Genomic DNA, 11,157 nt, shown 5'->3' on the forward strand with positions numbered 1-11,157 from the left:
AAAAAAAGCCACCAACACAGCATAACATGATCAATATTTACTTAAAAATTTTGTTAAGGGAGCCGGTTGTAGTAGTGCACGCCTTTAATCCCAGCACTTGGGAGGCAGAGGCAGATGGATCTTTGTGAGTTTGAGGCCAGCCTGGTCTATATAGTGAGTTACAGGCCACCTGGGGCTACAGGGAGACCCTGTCTCAAAAAGATAAAAACAAAACAAAACAAAAAACAAACAAACAAAAAAACCTGAGTGAATTCTAAGTATTTATGTGCTGAGTTTCTAGCACAAACTCAGTTTGTAGGCTGGTTTATATATGCAAGTAGAGCCAAGGTTCTCAGGGGCTGTGATTCATTCATTCTGTCTCCCCCTCCATTTCTCCCTCTCCTTCCTCCTCCTCCTCCTCCTTCTTTTATTCTTTTCTTTCAGTGCTGGGAATTGAACCCAGGACCTTGATCACGCTAGGTAAGTGTTCTCTACCACTACTCTATACTCTCGGCCCTACTGAGTGATTTTTTTTTTTTTTTTTGATGACCTATTTTGCTGTTATCTGAACCACCCTTTTTCTCATTTCCCAAGAGTAACAGTGTCTGTTGACATTTTGCTTTCCCATTCATTCCTCTCCTTCACTATTTTTTAACCAATCATGAAAGTTGCCAGGGACAGGCAATACTATGTGCATTGTTTAACCACATGCCATTTATCTCATGGCTGAGACAAACTGTCCTGTATGGTTTGGCCCCAACATAGTTTATCTATAGCTTGTGAAAGAGGATGTTAACGATAAGACAGGATGTGAACCTGACTTGCTGTCAGTCAAATGCAAGGTTTTGGCAGGGAATATTCCTGAGCCATTTTGTCCCCGCTGTAGAGATGCCAGCAAGGAGTAGAGCTTTCCTTTGTCCTAATAGGTCACAGCTGGAAAGAATCCTCCAGAGAGGCAGAAACAAGATGATACTTCCCTGAGTTCATTGAGCAAGCTGGATGCTGGAGTCCTAAAGGAAAGGATGTTTTCTCAATTTCAACACTCTTGGCATTTCAAACCAACACATCTGTATTATAGGCTCTGCATTTCAGCAGCACCCTGGCCTGTACCTGTCAAATTCCAGGAGCACCTCCCTGACATTTTCTTGACCCTTAAAATGCCTTCAACATTGCCAGATGTGGAGGCAAAATTCCCCAGGAGAGAATCACCGGGCTAGGATTTGAGTCTTTTACTTCTCAATGAATCTGCCCTGCTGAAACATCATTTTATCAAAGGTGCTTAGTTGACCTTATAAAGACTAAGTTTAAGAGCTGAGCTAGTAGGTCTTTTATCATGGAATAAAATCACCAAAAAAAGGCAAATATAGAATGCAGAGCATTCTATAACAGGTGTAATTTAGTCAAAAAATCAAAGTTATAAAAGAGAGGAGGTACAGTTGAATGTCCTAGGTGGAAAGAGATTCCTGACATTGTCTCTGATTTCACAGCATAGCTATAAAAGATATTTGAGGAACAGTTTGAAAAGTTGTAATACTCCATGATGGGTTAACTTCTTAAGTTTGCATGTGGTATGCTGGTTAAAAGGGTATCCTTTGTGTGGTTGTTTGTTGACTATTGTTTTGCTCATTTGTTTTTTAGGTCAGGGTCTCACACAGGGCAAGCTAGCCTCAAATTTCCTAAGTAGTTAAGGATGATCTTGAACTCCTGATTCCCCTGCCTCTATCTCCCAAATCCTGGAATTATAGGCATCAGCCACCATGTGCAGCTCAAGAGAATGTCCTCTGCAGAGGAGATGCATAGCTAAACATTTAGGGTAGATCATATGTCTAACTTCCTCTGGAATATTCAGTCATAAAATGTTAGCAAATATGACAAAATATTAGGAACTGTTCCATATGCACACTATATCTGAATTACTCCTTTTGCCTTAATATATGTGCCTGTGTACATGCTTTACTTTTTGAGTCGGGGTATCCGCCTGAATTTGAAACTCATGGGTTCATCTAGGCTGGTTGGACAGTGAACCCCAGAAATCCTCCTGTCTCTACCTTTCCAGTGCTGTGGTTATAGGCATGTACCAGCAGGCCCAGGTTTTTCATGGAGATTGGGAATCCAATCCAAACTCAGGGCTCACACCTATCTGACCAACATTTTGACCACCGAGCCATCTCCCAGACCCCCAGAATGCTACTATTCTTTTTTGTTTTGCTGCATGGTTCAAAATATTAAAGTCATATAAACAATAAAACACAGAAAAAAAATCAGAAGTTTTCTGAACTGCTCAGGTGAACCTCATGCTATAGTATCCACCAGGAAGAAAACAAACATCAGAAGCAACTCTTTGACCCTAAGCAAAACCATGTGCTGTGAGCATTCAAATAAAACAACTATATGATTTTTTTTTGTGTGTGTGTGTTTTTGAGACAGGGTCTCCCTATAGCCCCAGTTTGGCCTTTGCTTCCAAACTGCTGGAAGAACCATATGATTTTTAAGCCACCTTCTGCCAACAACCTCAGGTCTGCTCACAGCCTCAGATCTGCTCACAGAAGTGAAAATATTCTCAATCAACAATGATCAAAAGCATGATGACATATATTCCTGCAATCCCAACACAGACTGGAGACACTGAGTCAGGAGAATTGAGAGTTCAAGAACAACCTGGACAAAATAGTGAGACTCATTCTCAAAAACAGTAATAATAATTAAAAAAGAAGAGGAGGAGGAGGAAGAGGAGGAGGAGGAAGAAGAGGAGGAGGAGGATTATTGAGAATCACCAGTATTCTGAAACATTACTTTTCCTGAAGGTGCTCAGTGACTCCAAATGTCCGATGAACAACCAGCAGTTGTACCGAGGTAGCCATGCAGACCCCAAGCAAGTTGGAATTTATATGATAAAGGCTGGGGAGATGGTTTGATAGGTACAGTGCTTGCCAAGAATGAGGACCTGAGCTCAGAGCCCCAACACGTACATGAAACTCTGAGTGCAGCAATATGCCTGGGTAAATTGGAACGTGGAGATGTGAGGATTATTGGAGTTTACTGACCAGCAGCCAAATCAGCAAGCTCCATATTCAATGAGAAACTGTCTCAAAAAATAAGATGACTAGGGACTGGAGAGATGGTTCGGCAGTTAAGAGCACTGGCTGTTCTTCCAGAAGATCTGGGTTCGGTCCCCAGAGCCCACATGTCAACTAACAACTGTCCATAACTCTAATTACAGGAGATCCAATTCCCCCTTCTGGCCTCCATGGGCATTGCACACACATGGTGCACATACATACATGCAGACAAAATATTCATACATATAAAATAAAAATACATAAACATTTAAAACGTAAGATGGCTGGAACTGGAAACAATCACTTTGAGTGAAGTAACCCAGGCCCAGAAAGACAAACACCTCATGTTCTCTCTCATATGTGGGCACTAGCTTTGAATCTGTAGATATGTATGCTTAAGTTGGAGTGCCCATAGACATCAGAGAACTAGCAAGGGGAGATGGGGTGGGGATTCCAAGGAAAGGGGGATAGAACAGGGAAGAAGGGGTGAATGGAATAATAGAACAAGAAAGGATTAATGGAGTGGAGGATAGGGAAGAGTACGAGAAGGAATAACTTACACTAAAGACCTTTGAAAATTCCAAATGGAAACTTACCACTGTAGGAACTTTCTAAACTATACTCACATATAAAAGGGGTTTAAATGGAGTTATCCTATAACAGGAAATAATGCCTTTACTAGACAACACATGCTAACACATAGAAAGCTCAGTACCAGGTTTGGGTTGTTCTTTCCTATATGTCAGTGGGGTGCACAGACCCCCCCTCAAAACATTACAGATTAGTCCTATTGCCCTTGGTTACCTTCCAGACCCTATTGCTGAAGACATCATATACTTGAGTCATATGGAAAAATCAAGCTGGTACCAACCTGGAAGTTTCATTCCTACTGGGTAGCTTTCGTAATGCTGGAAGGTTCTGTGTACACTACCGGGAAAGAAAAATCATCAATAACATTACACAGCTGTGAACCCCAAAACTACAATAATGACTGGTCTGGCAAGATACCTACAGGGCAATAGTGGTACAAATGTTATAAAAGTAACCTACTGCTTTTTATTGGATTTAAAGCCCATCCATCCAAGCCTTGTACCAGTCACTCAGCCAAAAACCCATAGCTAGGTAAGTCACAGGCCCTAGGAGTGAATCTAGTACTATTATTCTGTTATATGTACATAGTAATAAATTTCCCCCTAAGTTCTTAACTTTATACCCATAGATTATGGCATCTCTTGACCCTCAAAAGAAGCTTCTTTTTGCACTACATGGTGATTAATACAGAGACAAACAACTGGTCAATGTACAGAGAACAAGAGACTGTACAATGTTTAGCAGTAATTGGTACAGATAGATGATAGATGGGAGATAGATAGATAGATAGATGATAGATGATAGACAGATGGTAGACGATAGCTCGATAGATGATACATCGATAGATGATGATAGATAGATGATAGATAGATAATGATAGACAGATAGATATAGATAGATAGATAGATAGATAGATGATAGACAGATAGATAGATGATAGATAGATAGATAATGATAGACAGATAGATGATAGAGAGATGATAGACAGACAGACAGATAGACAGATAGATGATAGATAGATAGATAGATAGATAGATAGATAGATAGGTAGATAGATAGATAGAACGTCCCTTCCCATCAAGGCTCAAGGATCACCTAGGAAGAGGTGACAGAAGGATGACAAGGAGGTGGGGTAGATCTCTGTAATGAAACAGTGTTTGCTGGACATGACAGCACAGTTTCACACAGGAACCCAGAGTGGCTGGGACTGTATGCACAAGATTTGTATAAGCTCAAGTCAGTCAAAAATCTCAGCATGGATGGGGGGAGGGACTTATAAAGTCTCACCCCTAATTGTGGAGCTATTAACAATTGATGGTTATTGGGAGAGGGAGAGTCACTTTTCTTCAGAGGTGTGGGTCCTGAGATGCTGACCATGCTCTAGCAGATGGTCCCACATCCACATACATAGAGGCAGCATTAAATGGACTCTGTGGTTACTAAATTTAAAAAAAGAGAGACAACACATGAAGTTGGGAAGGAAAAGTGGAGGGGTGAGTAAAGGAGGAATTGGAGGGGAGAAAATGAGGAGTAGATTGGATCAAAATATATCCATGTACTAATATTAAATAAGTATATAAAATGGCAAGTGACTAAGGAAGACAATTGATCTCTGGCCTCTACACATGTGCACAATGTGCAGATACAGACATGAACATGTTCATATATACACACACATAAGAATCTACATGATGAGATGTGAACCTAGCAAAGGAATGATCTACCATATCAGGAATACAACTTGCTTGATCTGGGCACTGCAGTAGCTCACACCTCTCATCCAAGCACCTTAGAGGATAAGGTGGGAAGACTGTCAGGTGTTTTAGGCTACAGAATAAGACCCTATCTCAAGCAAAAGGAGGGGTGAGGGAGAAACACAACTTTCTTCATTTTCTCTAAGAATAAATCATTGGAGATGGTCAATATTTTTTACTTTAAAAAATGTCCATTTTGGAGTATTTTGGAGTCTTCACCCTAAAGCATTGGACCTTGTAAAAATGATCATTTAAATGGGGTGGGGAAGGTACCATGGAAGAATAAGACAGATCTAAGTGGCCTAATAGGATACTTTACAAGCTGTATTTATTGGTGAGTGGGTGTGGAGGTATACACATGTATTAATTCAAGCATAAACTGCAAGCCACTGAGTGACAAGAACATTATGAGAAAAGCACGTACACAGAACAAATCTACATATTCATGAATGCATCTGTATTACTTATTTTAATAAAAAAAAGGAAGCCTGACAGAGTAACTGGTGCCTATAATCACAGTGCTTAGAAGACAGGAAAGAAAATTGCCAAAAGTTCAAGGCCAGCCTTTTCTACATAGTGAATTCCAGGCCAGGAAAGACTACCAGTAAAACCTTGAGTGAAAGGAAATTAAGACTGAGACTATAATCCAAATGGATATATAGGCTTCTTTTGTGGAGTCAAGGATTTAGAGTAGCTGTTGAGGGGAACTGAGCCAATTAGCTCATATGGACCATGGCATTCATTATCTTGGTTGCCAGGAGTGCCCACTGCCTCCCTCTCGGAGCTCTCTCCTCCAAGGTAATAACCCTTTCCCAGTGTAGACCACATCCCAAAGTGCTAAGGCACAGTCTGCCAGCTTCAACTCAACTTCTCTGAATAACCATCTGGCCTGCAGAGCCTCCTGTGGGGTGGCCTACAGTTTCTGACTCCTATTAATCCCAAGGATCTGCCTAATAAACATTCCACATGCAAACAGGCACCTTCTAGTCTATTTCCCAAGAGCCAGAAGACAATACGATTCCTCTAGGGGAAGAATGCTCACACCAAGAGCCTGAATTGCATGGGTTCCTTTGTTGATGTTTTAAGATAGGCTAGCCTTGAATTTGTATTCCCCTGCCTTCTCTTGAGTGATGAGATTACAGGAATATGCCACACGCCCAGCACCCCCTCCACTTCTTTTATAATGAAGAGAATACTTTTTTGGATCCCTTAGGATAACTGAAGTTACCTATGTACACACTAATGAATTTGACACTGAGAACTGCATGGATAGAAATGTTTGTGGAGAGGTATACTCTCCATAATGTCTCCACTTACTGCCTCCACTGACACCTTCTTAGGGCCAAACTCAAATGGCTGCATTACTGCTCTGCCTTTGACTTCTGGCAGCCCAGCTGAGGTATCCTTTTAGAAGTGTTGTAGTGTCTCAGTTCTTACTCACAACCACTTAATGGCATGCATCTTAAATAATATTGCCTGCATCTTGCATCTTTTTGGTTCCTGACAGTACTAAGGACCTCATTCATACACGCACTCTTTTGACGACTACAACCCTAGCCATTCTTCTTGGCCAAGGGCTTACTATGCACATGTTGACCTCATGCTTACAACCTCCTGCCTCAGCTCCCCAAGTGCTGGAATTACAGGCCTGCATCACCACAACTGGTTTTGTTGTATTGTGGTACCCTCATTAGCTGCCTGAATTCAGTTTCTCTGCTCCTATTGTTCTATCAGATGAACAATCCTTGTTATTCCTCCAGCAGGCAAACCTTTACCTCAGAGCTTTAGCACAGTTTTTTTTTCTATCTAAAGCATCCTTCTCCCAGATATTCTTGTGGCTTGTTCCTAGCTCTCCTTTACGGCTTTAAATAACATTGTCTTCTTTGTGAGATTTTCCATATTCTCTCTGTTTAAATTTGCAAGAGCCCATGTTTTGGGGGCTGGCTGTTTCAAAGTACTACACATTCTGGGTGACTTAAACAATGGAAAGGTATTGTGATTTTGAAGGCTAGAGGTCCAAGGTCAAGGGTTAAGTTCTAAGTTCCTAGAGAGGCATCTGCCCCATGCTTTTTGTCTTGGCTCCTGATGTCTTTGGCATGCATCCACTGTAGATGCACCACCTTGGTCTCTGCCTTCATGCTCAAATAGCATTCTTTTAAAAAATATTTTATTTTTATTTATGTGTATCACGTGGTGGGGGGCGTAGGTAGATAGGTAGGTATGTACACATTGAGTGCAGTGCCCTCAGGGCAGAAGAGGTCATTGGATCCCCTGGAACTGGAATTATAGGCAATTGTGAGCCTCCAGATATGGGTGCTGAAAGCTGAACTTGGGTCCTTTGCATGAGCAGTACATATTCTTAACCCCTGAGCCATCCCTCCAGTCACCCAAATGGCATTCCTAGTGTGTGTGTGTGTGTGTGTGTGTCTGTGAGAGAGAGAGAGAGAGAGAGAGAGAGAGTATAAGGGGGGAGGGGAGAGGAGAAGAGAGGAGGAGAGCGAGAGAGAGCGAGAGAGAGCGAGAGAGCGAGAGAGAGAGAGAGAGAGAGAGAGAGAGAGAGAGAGAGAAAGAGAAAGAGAGCAATTTCTCTCTTTATGGGGACACCAGTCATACTGGCCTAGCCTACACCGCTATGACCTCAGCTCAAGCAATTACATCTGCAATAATTTTGTTTCCAAAGAAGGTCACATTCTGAGGTACTGAGGACGAGGACTTCAATACATGAATGGGATGGGGGCATGAGTCAACCCATTAAATCCTCAGCTCCATTTTCTCCCTGCAGTCATCACCTTTTAATAATAGTCATCGTAGCCTTTTGGCTTACATAACTTATTGACTTGCTTTCATAGAAGGTGAGCTTCATGAAGGCAGAAATACTTTTCTGGTTTTTGTTTATTTTAAGACAGGATCTTATGTAGCCCAGGCTGGCTTTGAATTCATTATGCAGTTTAACATCTTCCAACTTCCAAGTGCTGGGTATGTGCCATCACATCTGATTTATGTGGTGCTGGAGTTGAACCCAGGACCTCATGATGCTAGCTAGACAAGTCCTATACTAACTGAGCTATGCTGCCAGCCCTGTTTTTCTGTTTTGCTCATTGCTTCATCCTCTGTGCCTAAAGCTAAACCTTGCACAAAATGGTTTCTAGGTACATTATTTGCTCAGTGAACATAAACAAAGGAAGCCACTCAATTTCTTACCACTTTCTTTTCAGTTTTGCCATGTTGCAAAGGCTTGAGTTAAATAACCAGGAAATCTGAGACCATTAGAGCTCTTATGAGCATTGGGGCAACCATATACACTTTTCTCGTATCACCATGAGAAACTGAGGCCTGACGGGCCAAGTGTGTTAGCCAGCTACACAGGAGGAGCAGGAAGAAGTCTCTTCCCTGGCACTGCCAACCACGACTGCCGACTTCTGTATATATAATGCTATCAGGAGCCAGAAAATTCTGAGATGTTAATATAAAAGCAATCATCTTCTTTGTGTTTGACCAGTGACAGATGGGCACATGATTCCGTTTGCTCTAGATAAACTGAATCGATCAAGACATCAAAGACTTCAGACTTAATGGTCTAGTCCAGCCAGCTTATGGTATTCAAAGTCGATGGCACTGCATTACGAAAGTGATAAACCAGCCCCATCAATCTTAGCTATTTATAAGGCAATGATTCTGTTTGGGAGAACCTGTACTTCTGGTTTGGGATCAAGTATTGCTCAATCTATTACCATGGGGCAAGAACTCAGAAAGTCTTCCATCAGGGTGGGAATACCCGAAGGATGGGAGAAACGCAGCACATTTTCTGGTTACAGCTGGAAGCACACAGTACCCAGCACCTTGTAGGTTCTCAAAAGACACCAGCTGAGTAAAAAGAAGAAATTAAAAGAAAAAACCTTGCAAAACATCTTGCCTCTTGTTCCTTCCATACAATAGCTAATTACAGACTCTGGAGCCAATTGAGTGACCTTGAGCAAACCGCTGAAGCTTTTGGTTCCTCACTCCCTCTTCTATAAAATGGGGATAATAATAGTGGTTATTTTATTGTTTGTTGGGAGATTTCAATGTGGCAACCCACAAAAAGCACTTAGAAATGTGCCTGGCAAATAATGACCTCAAATACATTTTGCTGTAATATCTTTCCTGCTCTATACATCCATTTATTCAGTCAAGGATGTACTCTGAGTTCTAAGCTCTGTGTTGATTGTTAGGGATACAAAACTGTCTTTACATGCAGGGTTCTATACCCCTGCATACAATAGCTGAAGCAGATCATGGCTATCAGGAATTCACAGATCACTGAAATTATAGGCACATAGATATTTTCAATATTCCATAGTGATCATTAGTCCATAGTGATATTTGCATAAAGGGATGAATGACCACTCTCCAGACTTAAAGTCTCTCTCTCTCTCTCCCTCCCTCCCTCCCCTCCCCTCCCCTCCCTTCTCTCTCCCTATGGGCAGGAGGGCATGTGCTGGAGTGCATGTGTGGAGGTCTGAGTACAACTTCTTTTGACACATGGATAGATGGATCAATTGATTTGATTTTTGCTTTTTTATGTCATTTAAGACAGGTACTTATTATATAAGCAAAACTGCTTTTGAACTTGCAATCTTCTACCTTTGCCTCCCAAGCCAGATTTTAAAAAATTAGATTAAGGTCTACCACTGTTATAAACGAAAGCAGAAACTCAATAGATGAATGTGATGCAGTGTGGCTGTTGCTGTACTGGGAGTCTGCACAGGCCCAACAAGGTCAAAACTACGTCAAAATCTGCCTGCAGGAGTCTGATCAGGCCTCATGTAGAAGGTGCTTGTCTTTTTTTAAAAATTTTATTTATTATTTTTATTTTATGTGTATGCGTGTATTGCCTGCATGTAGGTAAGTGCACCAGTGTCCTGCAATGCCCGCGGAGGTCAGAAGAGGCTGTGGGATCCCCTGGGACTGGAGTTACAGACAGTTGTTAGACACCATGTGGGTGCTGGGATTCGAATCTGGGTCTCCTGCAAGAACAACGAGTGTTGTTAACCTCTGAGCCATCTCTTCAGCCCCAGAAGGTGGTTGTCTTAAACCCATGGCTGCATCTTGGTTCATTCGCTGGGGAGCTGAGAACTGCAGGTATGTGTGAAGGCAGGAGAAATAGAAACCAGAACACATTGCCTCCTAGACATCATTTTGTTCTGGTTTCTAGGAAAAAAAAAACAAGTCACTCAAAAAGAATTAGTCTCATTTTGAGCAATTTTTCTTATAATTTGCTTTTTTTTTTTTTGGTCTTTTTGAGATAGGGTCTCCCTGTAGCCCCAGCTGTCCTGGAACTCACTATGTAGACCAGGCTGGACTTGAACTCACAGAGATCCGCCTGCCTCTGCCTCCCGAGAGCTGGCATTAAAGGTGTTTGCCACCATGCCCCGCTATAATTTGCCTCTGAAGAGAAGCAAGGAAAAGGACTCGTGCTTTAGAGTTCAACAGACCCTCCACTGATGAGCACTGAGAAATGGGGGCCAGGTTTTAACCACTCTGAGATTTATTTTTTCAATATCTTATTTATTTCTTTATTGTTTTTATGTGTATTAGTATTTTGCCTGCACGTGTGTGAGGGTACCCGTGTTGTGCAATGTCTGCAGAGGTCAGAAGAGGGTGTCATATCCTCTAAACCTGGAGTTACGAACAGTTGTTAGCTGCCATGTGGGTACTAGGAATCAAACCCAGGTCCTCCACCAGAGCAGTCACTGCTCTTAACCACTGAGCTATCGCTCCAGACTGAGATTAAT

Source organism: Nannospalax galili, unplaced genomic scaffold (assembly GCF_000622305.1).
Source record: "Nannospalax galili isolate Female #2095 unplaced genomic scaffold, S.galili_v1.0 scaffold380, whole genome shotgun sequence".
Taxonomy (NCBI): Eukaryota; Metazoa; Chordata; class Mammalia; order Rodentia; family Spalacidae; genus Nannospalax; species Nannospalax galili.